The 10076-nt window shown below is 37.4% G+C and overlaps 1 pseudogene; it reads right to left on the bottom strand.

Moving 5' to 3' along the window:
- Nucleotides 1–209: 209 nt before the first annotated feature.
- Nucleotides 210–307, bottom strand: LOC125236200 (annotated as a pseudogene).
- Nucleotides 308–10076: the final 9769 nt, after the last annotated feature.

Here is a 10076-nt window from a genome sequence, read left to right as displayed (position 1 = left end):
ATTGACCGGTAAGTTCGCTTAGCTAGTCGCTGGCGGTTGAATAGGTTAGGTTAGGTTAGATATTTCATGAATATGATGATTTGTATTTGAAATGTATATTTACTTAATAGCATGCGTTTTCGTGGTAGTAGCCCGATACGCAATAATACACAGTATATGACTTGTGTTTGCTTTGCGGAAGCATATATTTATGTTATTGTAATATGGCCAGACGCTTAATTAACCACTTTGCGGGTCTTCCCTACGCAGGGGCTATGCTAATATTCTGTCATTCCAATTTAAGTATATGTACTGCCGAAGCAAATACTACTTGCATTATCAAAGCACTTGTTTAGCGATATGTAACAGGCTAATACATATGTTTTATCATATCTTGCTTACCTACTTAAACCCTGCAAAAACAGTTTAAGAATGCTGTTTACATTAATTTAAGAATATCCGGTTCCTGATAGTTCTAGCAGAGAGCTGAGTTGTAAGTTTAACACGCCCTGCGGAGGCTATAGCCGTGGCGGCCAAAATCTCTTCAGAGATTATGTTTCGTTGGCTGAATATTCACAATATATTCATAATATTCACACGCCTTACGCAGGCAAATTATGAATATTATGGAATGGCAGATAAAATTTTATAAAAAGGCAAGTTCTATGATCACGCTACATTGCGCAGGCCAGGACGGGCTTGCTATATTATTGGTAATTCATTACACTAGATAGATAGTCTCATAGGCTCCTTTCTTTTATTTCGTCTGCTAGTGTAGCAGTCAAATAACAAAAAATAACAAACAAAGGCCTTGCGCAGGCTTATTATTTGTTGGGTAAGTAGAAATACTTACACGTCTTGCGCAGACGGAAGTACGAGTAATTAAGATTAGATACATAAGCTTGGCGGAAACTTTCCTATTTACACGGATTTCCCGCTAATATTTGCCCAGCCTCGCAAATCGTCTCAATGGATATCCCAAGCAACAATGTTATTATAATGATGTCTCTTTACGCCTTGCGCAAGCGGAAATTATTAGAGTAGGTATTCGAATAAAAAACAAATTTCGGGTCTTTTCTTTGTAACGCCAAATCTAGGATATGAGCCGATACGAATACTGCATAGTCAACACGTCTGCTTGCGCAGCAGAATAATAATAAATTTATTGCACAACAACTTGTGTACTTAAATCAGCAGACAGTCACTTACTATTTATTTATAAATCCTAATTGGATAGAAGCAAAAGATCAATAGTGACTCTCCTGTATGTGGTAATTTACAACAGAGTAGGTACCTACTTTAAATAATAATGGTTATTCTGGTAAATCTCAGACCTCACACTATAGACATAGGGTGAAATAGCCATTTTTTAGACATAGAAAAGCATGTATATCACATTACAATTTTATATCACATACAGGGGTTTCACTCAAAATCTTTTACTTTAGCTAGAGTAGCAAACTTCCAGTAAGTCTATTATTATTATTAGTACCGGAATTTTATTCAACGCTTACACTTAGAACGATACTGTGCATCAATAGTAGGCACTCTTTAATTAAGAATGAAGAAAATAACATAATAGTAATCATAAATGCAGGAGTTTGCTTTTGTCCTTTAGGACGGGAACAGAAGCCCGGCCCAAGCGGGGCTTCATTAACCCTAAAGTAGAGCGGACCCCAATAGGGAATCCAATATGACACTAGAACCTTTACAAGTTGATACAACAAGGTTTTAAACGTGTCCTAGGTTTTATATACTTAATCGTTAATGAATTGCATCTTAGCTTCTTGCGAGACCATCAAAATTTTGAAATCAATCACTGTTACACGCCATAGCCTGCATAGTAATAATACTGGGGATATGCACGGAAAATATCAGGTCATAAATATATTCTTAAAAATTTAAGCGTCCCTCACAAAATAGTAATCAAGTATCCTAATAGGATGCACTTTATCCTTGCGCAGGCTTGTGCAAAAAGTTTAATTACTTAGCAACCGTTAAGAACGTAAACTTGCATCAAACAGACATTTCTGCAAAATATGCTCATTCAGGAATGAGACCACGACCACTTAACAACTTATAAATTATGACGACAAAGATGCGCCTTTCTTTTTATAATTAACGAACAATTTATGAAATCGTGGTCTAATTTAAACTGTCTCAATTCTCAATGACCTGATCCGTGCTTATGGCGAACCGATTCACTGTAAATAAAGTAAAACAAATGCTCGTCGCTTACTTACCGCGACGCCTTCGCTGCGCTCGAAATGTCAGCTTATCTAAAAATATTGCGACGGACAAGGAATGTCCGTCACGTTTTATTATTTATAATCGAACGGTAAAACCGTTAAAATATGAAATATTTTGTAAAATATTACATATTTTTTACTTACAAAAAATTCTAAGAATCTCAGAAATTCTAAGAATTTTTTGTAGTGAACCGTACGCTCCGAAGAACAGAACGCCAATGAGGCAAACGGCGCCCGTAGGCGCCACCGCCCGGTGGTGAGGGGATAAAACTGGAAGGGTAAAACTGGTGGTGGGGATAATGGCGACTACTGTCAGCTAATATGTGAACCGCTACGTCATCTGTTAACAGGATTGCTCTCTCAAATATAATAAAATAGGCTTCAAATAACGGTAGGAAGCTTAATAGTTAAGTTCACGATGGCAACTGATAAACAGCACATTCGGCACTGTATTCTATACGAATTTCAACAAGGAAAAAATGCTTCTCAAGCACGTGAATCAATTTGTAGTGTTCTTCGTGACGACGTTGTATCTTATGAAACATGCAATTATTGGTACAAACGTTTTAGAAGTGGTAATTTTGACCTTAGTGACCAACCGCGCCCAGGACAGCCGCGAAAGTTTGAAGATGCAAAATTGCAAGCTTTACTAGATGAGGACTCAACGCAAACGCAAAAAGAGCTTGCAGCTCAGTTAGGAGTCACCCAAACAGCTATTTCCAAGCGTTTGCACCAAATGGGAAAAGTTCATAAACTTGGAAGGTGGGTCCCACATGTGTTGACTGAACACAACTTAGGTCAACGTATCACTGCTCGCCCGGCAACAGAAAAAGGACTTCTTGTGGAAAATTGTGACCGGTGATGAAAAGTACATTTTTTGCGAGAACTCCAAACGTAAAAAATCGTGGGTAAATCCCGGGCAACCCTCTACATCGACGCCGAAATATAAAAGCAACTTAAAGAAAGTTCTTCTGTGTATCTGGTGGGATATGAAGGGAGTGCTTTATTATGAACTTCTGGAAACTGGTCAGACGGTGACAGCAGAGCGTTACAGTCGACAGTTGAACAAATTGAGCGAAGTGCTGGACCAGAAAAGGCCATTTACTGGGCAAGGAAGCCGGCAAGTTATACTACTGCACGATAACGCTCGACCTCACGTTGCTCGCTTGACTCAAAAAACCATCTTGGATTTGGGATGGGAAGTTCTCCCGCACGCGGCATACTCGCCAGACTTGGCCCCTTCTGATTTCCATTTGTTCCGGTCAATGCAGCACAGCTTAGAGGATAAACATTTCAAAACGTTGGATGATGTGCGTAAATTCGTCGATGATTTTATCGCCTCGAAGCCTGCAAGTTTCTTTCGCGACGGCATTGGATAATATTTTCAAGATTAGATGCTTTGTTTACTATTTTTTTATAATTAAAGAAACTACTTAAAAATCTGTAAAAATTAAGTCATACACCCAATAATTAATAACAATCTGACTGGGAACAAATCAAATTATTTTATTGAATATTTTTTTGATTTGTTATTTAATAACCTAACAATAAAATTAAAATTTTGAAAAATCTCCCGACCGCGACATAGTGGACCGATTTTCATGAAACATGGCTAAGAACACTCCCGACTAACTCAGCTTTCAGACAAAAAAACTAAATTTAAATCGGTTCATCCGTTCGGGAACTACGATGCCACAGACACACACACACACACACACACACACACACACACACACACACAGACAGACAAACAGACAAATAGACAGACAGACACGTCAAACTTATAACACCCCTTCGTTTTTGCGTCGGGGGTTAAAAATAGTCTTTCGCTATATCGTAATGCTGCAAATGGATTCATATAGGAGGTGCAAGCACTAATTGTTGCCTTGGGCCTTGTCGTTTTTTCTTTCGTGTATGATGTCTATTTCAATTTATAGAATAATCTGTGTTGAAAAAATCAGTCTACCTTCAAAAACCAGGGAGCAAATAGTCGAGAGCGTTGGTATGGAAATTGAACCGTCCTGTATCGTTTTAAAAATATAATCGATTGTCGATTTAGCCCCGCTCTCCAGCTGCCAGCTTGCGGACCTGAGGTTGACTATGATAAGAGAAGCATCTTAGCAGGTTGCCTCAAGGGCCTACTCCAAAATCCTGCCAGATTTCCGTCCATAGTCCATAATAGTGCGTAATTTTATTTTCACGAATTTATCGGATTCGGTTCGGACGTAGTTCGAAAGCGCTCTATTTTTAACGTAGGTACCTATCGTCATATTCAGATAGAACGAATATTTTCTTTACCTATGTATTTACAAATTGTCAAATCTTTTGGGAATTACATAAAAGTCATAAAATTATTTATTTAATTAAATTTTGAAAAAACCCCGACCCCGACATAGTGGACCGATTTTCATGAAACATGGCTAAGAACACTCCCGACTAACTCAGCTTTCAGACAAAAAAAATCAATCTAAATCGGTTCATCCGTTTGGGAGCTACGATACCACAGACAGACACACACACAGACAGACAGACAGACAGACAGACAAACAGACAGACAGACAGACAGACAGACACGTCAAACTTATAACACCCCTTCGGTTTTTGCGTCGGGGGTTAAAAATGTTATTATTTAAATCTACCCATCGATGTACCCATTGCAGAAATATATAATATTAATCTTAGATGTGTTGGAACGTTTTGATATTTTTATTTTTAAAGACGCTCGAGTCAATCAAAAATTTCCAAAAAGTGCCTTTTTCATTATGGCGCAAAAAAAGTGATACTCAAGATTGGTAACAATTAGCCAAAAAACTAAAACGGTACGATATAAATTTGATGAAAAACGTGTGACCTGTGCCTTTAAAAAAGTAAAACAAAAAAACGTACGTCGTTTTCGTACGTGTTTTCACTACGATCAATATGCAAATGGATAATTTAGTAGGCAAGTTTTATTTAAATCGGCTAAATCGTAAATAGTGGCTTGCAGCTAAAAATAATGTTCAACTGGAAAAACCTAGGTACGTTTTTTCGCTAGAATCTACATTTTAGTAGGAAATTTTCTTAAAAATAGATTAAAATTAAACTGGTACAGATTTTTTTAATTAGCCCGTTATAGTGCCCTACTGGTGGGCAAAGGCCTCTCCCCTTGATTTCCTCAACTCCCTCTGGTGTTATTTTTCCGGCCATGCAGTCACTCATAAAGGCGTCCAAGTTGTCTCACCATGCATGCGACAGACCAGACGTGGCATGCACAAATACACTTCAGCATGGTGGTTTTCTTCCCTACTTACTTTAATATGTTCAGATCATTTCTGTCGTAGATCAATTTTAGCTGTAGACCACCGTTAACGACTAACTTACGAAAAACTAAAAAATGTTTACTACATGTCGGTGTGTACCTTAAACAAACCATGAAAGCCACTTCCTAAAAATAAGCGCGTTAGAAAACACGGAGAAAAAAGAAAAAAATAATTTTACATTGCAGCAATAATACAATACAATACAATACAAATATTCTTTATTGTTCACCAATATAACAAGATTACATCACATAATTTTAATTAACTATGGTAGACAACAGGCGGTCTTATCGCTAAAGAGCGATCTCTCCCAGACAACCTTATAATAAATAATATTGATACAATATTATAATAATATTGATGATTAGATTTCCTACCTAAACCTTTGAAATCAGATTTCTTAAGACGATACGATACAGGTCAGTTCTCCATACAAACGCTCTCGACTATTTCCTCCTTGGTTTTTGAAGATAGAGCAATGATTTTTTCGACACAGATTTTTTTTTTCTGAGTCGGACCGTTTTGATATTTTTTGCTATTCTTATTTTAAAAAATGCTAGATCCAATCAAAAATTTCTAAAAACGGCATTTTTCAATATAGCTCCAAAAAGGGATACTCAAGATCGGTAACAATTGTCCAAAAAATCTAAACGGTCCGACACAGATTATTTCATTTTAAATTATTCAGATTCTCAAATTTCGTTCCGTTTAAATAAGTTTTGAAGGAGGAAAAGAGAGCGGAACCTCGATTTCAAAGATTTTTTCGCAATATCTTTTAACTGAGTTGTTCTTAATGGAAATTTTTTTTCGATAAATCTAGTTAATAAAACTAGTATATTTAACTAAAATTCCCAAATTGAAAATTCCTTTCCATTTTAGCATTTTCGCTCCCGTAGCGTCTTAATGTATTGCAATAATCTAAACATCCAAATTATAGACTAATCAATTATTTTTGTTAGTAATTAAATTCCGTTAGGCCGTTTTCACATTATCCGATCCGATATCGGATGTCATAAGGATTTCAATGGAAAAAATACAAGATGGCGCCTGTAATGTATGGGATATCGGTCCTACATCCGATATCGGATCGGATAATGTGAAAACGCACTTACGATTCATTAAGTTTTGAAGGAGGAAACAGTCGAGAGCGGAACCTCGATTTTAAAGAATTTTTTCGCAATATCTTTTAACTGAGTTGTTCTGAATGGACAATTTTTTTCGATAAATCTAGTTAATAACACTAGTATATTTAACTAAAATTCCCAAATTGAAAGGGCTCCCTTTCCTTTCCATTTTCGCTCCTGTAGCGTCTTAAATACCTAAAAGTACTTAAACACCTAAAAGTACTTAAATACCTAAAAGAACAACCAGCGCATCGTGTCATCACGCACGCACACAAGGGTAGCTTAGCTAACAACTGCGACACGGCCGGCCGCCGAGGGCACGTTGCTGTATCGTGCAAATGCCACATTGAGCGGTGTAGGCCGTTTTCACATTATCCGATCCGATATCGGGTGTCGGACCGACATCCTACATCCGATAAACGCTTCCGATAGTGTCGGATGTCGGTCCGATAAAACGCATTGTTCCAAATCAATGAAGTATGATTTTGTATCAAAAAATATTTTTAAAAAGTTTTATATTTAATAATTATAAGCACTATATTTCAAATATTTTATTGTAAAATTAAAATAACGAGCATAAAAATACTCAAGAGCGGCAAGTAATAAATACTTATAATTTTACATTTAACTATATCTACTAAAAGATGAAAAAATTAGTATCCGCAATTCGGACCGATGAATTACAATCTTTTTGTTTTCAACAGAAATTCATCATTAACAGCAGCTGTTTAATAGACGCCATTTTTGTCACGCACACTACACTACAAACGTATACCTACATTATATACGCACACACACAAATATTATCGGCCGACAGCTGGCGGGGGGTCCGGCATGCCAAAAATGTCGGAAGCGTCCTGCCGATATCGGCAGTTCGGTGGTGCCTCGGACAAAAACTGTTCTAGGAGAGTGCCATCTGCATTAAATCCGCAATTTTTGCGTTTTATATCGTTTTTTAGTAATAATGATCTATTAAATACATAAATAAAAACCTGGAAGCGCATAAATCTTACATTTTACATCCTTCCTATATCCGATATCGGATCGGATAATGTGAAAACGGCCGTAGGGTTGCCAACCGTAGGTAGTATACACAAAGACAGGAAAAATGCTCTGAGGAAAATGATATGATATATAGTATTGTAAGTAATATTATTATTTTGGTTCAGCGTACTGTAATTGTTTTTAATTTCTGTACCATTTTTTTTGTAGGTACTGTACTGCACACAATTACACCGTCATATTTAAAATAGATACCTAACTTGGATAAGTACTCGACACCGATAGCAATAAGAAGTTGCAGGGCAATCATGGTCGCGCGATAAATGATAAAACATCGGGCCGTCCCTAGTCCCTATCGCACTTACAAATAGTGCGATAGGGACGGCCTGATATTTTTATCATTTATCGCGCGACCATAATTGCCTGCCTGCTGTCTATAAGGCTGTCCTTTCGTCCTTTGTCCACATTAGAGATGGGCCGAATATTCGGTATTCGGCATATTTAGTTAATCTCAGCATCTCCAGAGGTCCGACAGGTTTTCTAAATATATAATGTTTTTTTATTCGAGGTGAGATTTTAAAGACCAGTTCTTCGAAACTTGCTATTGTCATTCTGAAATATTCTTTGAACTTCACTTCACTTGTCTTTTTAATGCCGCATATTTCCTTTCAAAATGAGTTCCGTCATTATTCATTTTATATATATATGGGTTGACCCAGCATCTTCTTTTCGTCTCCTTTTTTTTAAGCGCCTCCGTAATACGAGCAAGAGCAGAATGCGCGTAATGGGATCCATGTCTGGATAAAGACTGATCGTGAAGTTCTGCACTGTGTATAGTTATCGAGGCGCGGCGACGCACCGCCAGCTTTGGCGGCGCGGCGACGCGCCGCAAAAATTCTGCGTTGCGGTGCCGCGCCGCGAGTTTTTGCGGTGCGTCGACGCACCGCGAGTTCTTGCGTCGCGGTGCCGCGCCGCAGATTTCCTGCCGCAAAAACTGGCGGCGCGGCAACGCAACGCAGAATTTTTGCGGTGCGTCGCCGCAACGCGCCCATGTGGCCAGGCCCTTACGGATACGTACATGTAAGCAAAATATACTTATAATATTACTATACGCCGTAGGTACATAGACATTAATGTAGGTGGCCTCCAAATACAAAGACAATTATTAAGAAGGACAAATTGAGACAGGATAGATTTGGTCTTTGCTACAATTATGAACTCAAGTTTATTTATAGATATTGGTAGCAAATATAGCGTAAATTAATAAACGCGTAAAATAGCGCCTAATTGTATTATAATAGCTACTATAGTGGCAATTCACCCTAATAAAATGCCATTAAAAAAACTTCTCCACCACTTCGCACATCGTCATAATAAAATTCTAATTAATCTCCAAATCCGTATTAATGAGTATAATCAGAGACAATATCGAAATAAAAACTACCAAATGACAATCAAAACTTTAATCAAAAGGCTATTCATAGATATAATTCAGTTACTAGTTTATCTGGAAAAAGATTGTCCAACGCGACCAAGCTCTAAAAAAATTGTCCACCCTAGGAGCGCACTAGCGTGAAGAAAAGGGCTAAGCGGCCCGTGTCCCAGGTCAAGATAAAAATTAATTCGATTTAATATATTCTTTTTTTTAAAGGCTTACAGTAAGCACTTGTAAATTATTGTCAATAATAAATATACAACCATAACCTTAGTCTACACATCAAAGAAATATATTGATGCAATTGACTGATTGATGAATTAAAGATTGTTTTCACCACACCAAAATTAATTCTTTGTGCCTTAAAACCCTCGCAACGATCAAAATTTCACATTCTGAACCCCTCGCTACGCCCACGATTCAATATTGGAATCTTTCGCTTGCTCGCGTATCAATATTGGAAATATATATTGGTAAAACAACAACTTTGCCCTGTCACGTAGCGACACCTAGTGAGTATCAGTGTTTCTTTATTCTTTCCCAAACCCTAGGTATTATGTCACCAGCCGGGCATAATCTCATAAGTAGATAGGATTGTGACATAATTGTAAAACAAATAATATGTATATTTTACCCTTTTTCAGAGACTGAGCAACAAAATGAAACAACAGTTGTTTTTAGTTACTAACAAGTAACTGACGGGAAAAACATAATGTTCTGCTGTTTAGTAACTTCATCAAAAACCAAGATGCGGCGATAACCAGTCTTCAGTCATCATTAGTTAGTTATCTTTGGATTTAGGTTATAATAAATATGTGATAGTTGCACGGATAGCAGCATTACTGATGTCTCAGTTAATGTGGGAACTGAGGCAGTCAACAACGCTAATAGAATAAGGAACGCCGTACAATAAACATGTTTGGGATATAGGTACAAAGATAATGACGGAAGAATGGCTGAAGTCATGGTGGTGGAAGCCCTGGCAAAA

The sequence above is a fragment of the Leguminivora glycinivorella genome, chromosome 18 (genome assembly GCF_023078275.1).
Source record: "Leguminivora glycinivorella isolate SPB_JAAS2020 chromosome 18, LegGlyc_1.1, whole genome shotgun sequence".
Lineage (NCBI taxonomy): Eukaryota > Metazoa > Arthropoda > Insecta > Lepidoptera > Tortricidae > Leguminivora > Leguminivora glycinivorella.
Note: the sequence above shows the minus strand (reverse complement) of the source record. Positions and strands in the feature narration are given on the sequence as shown.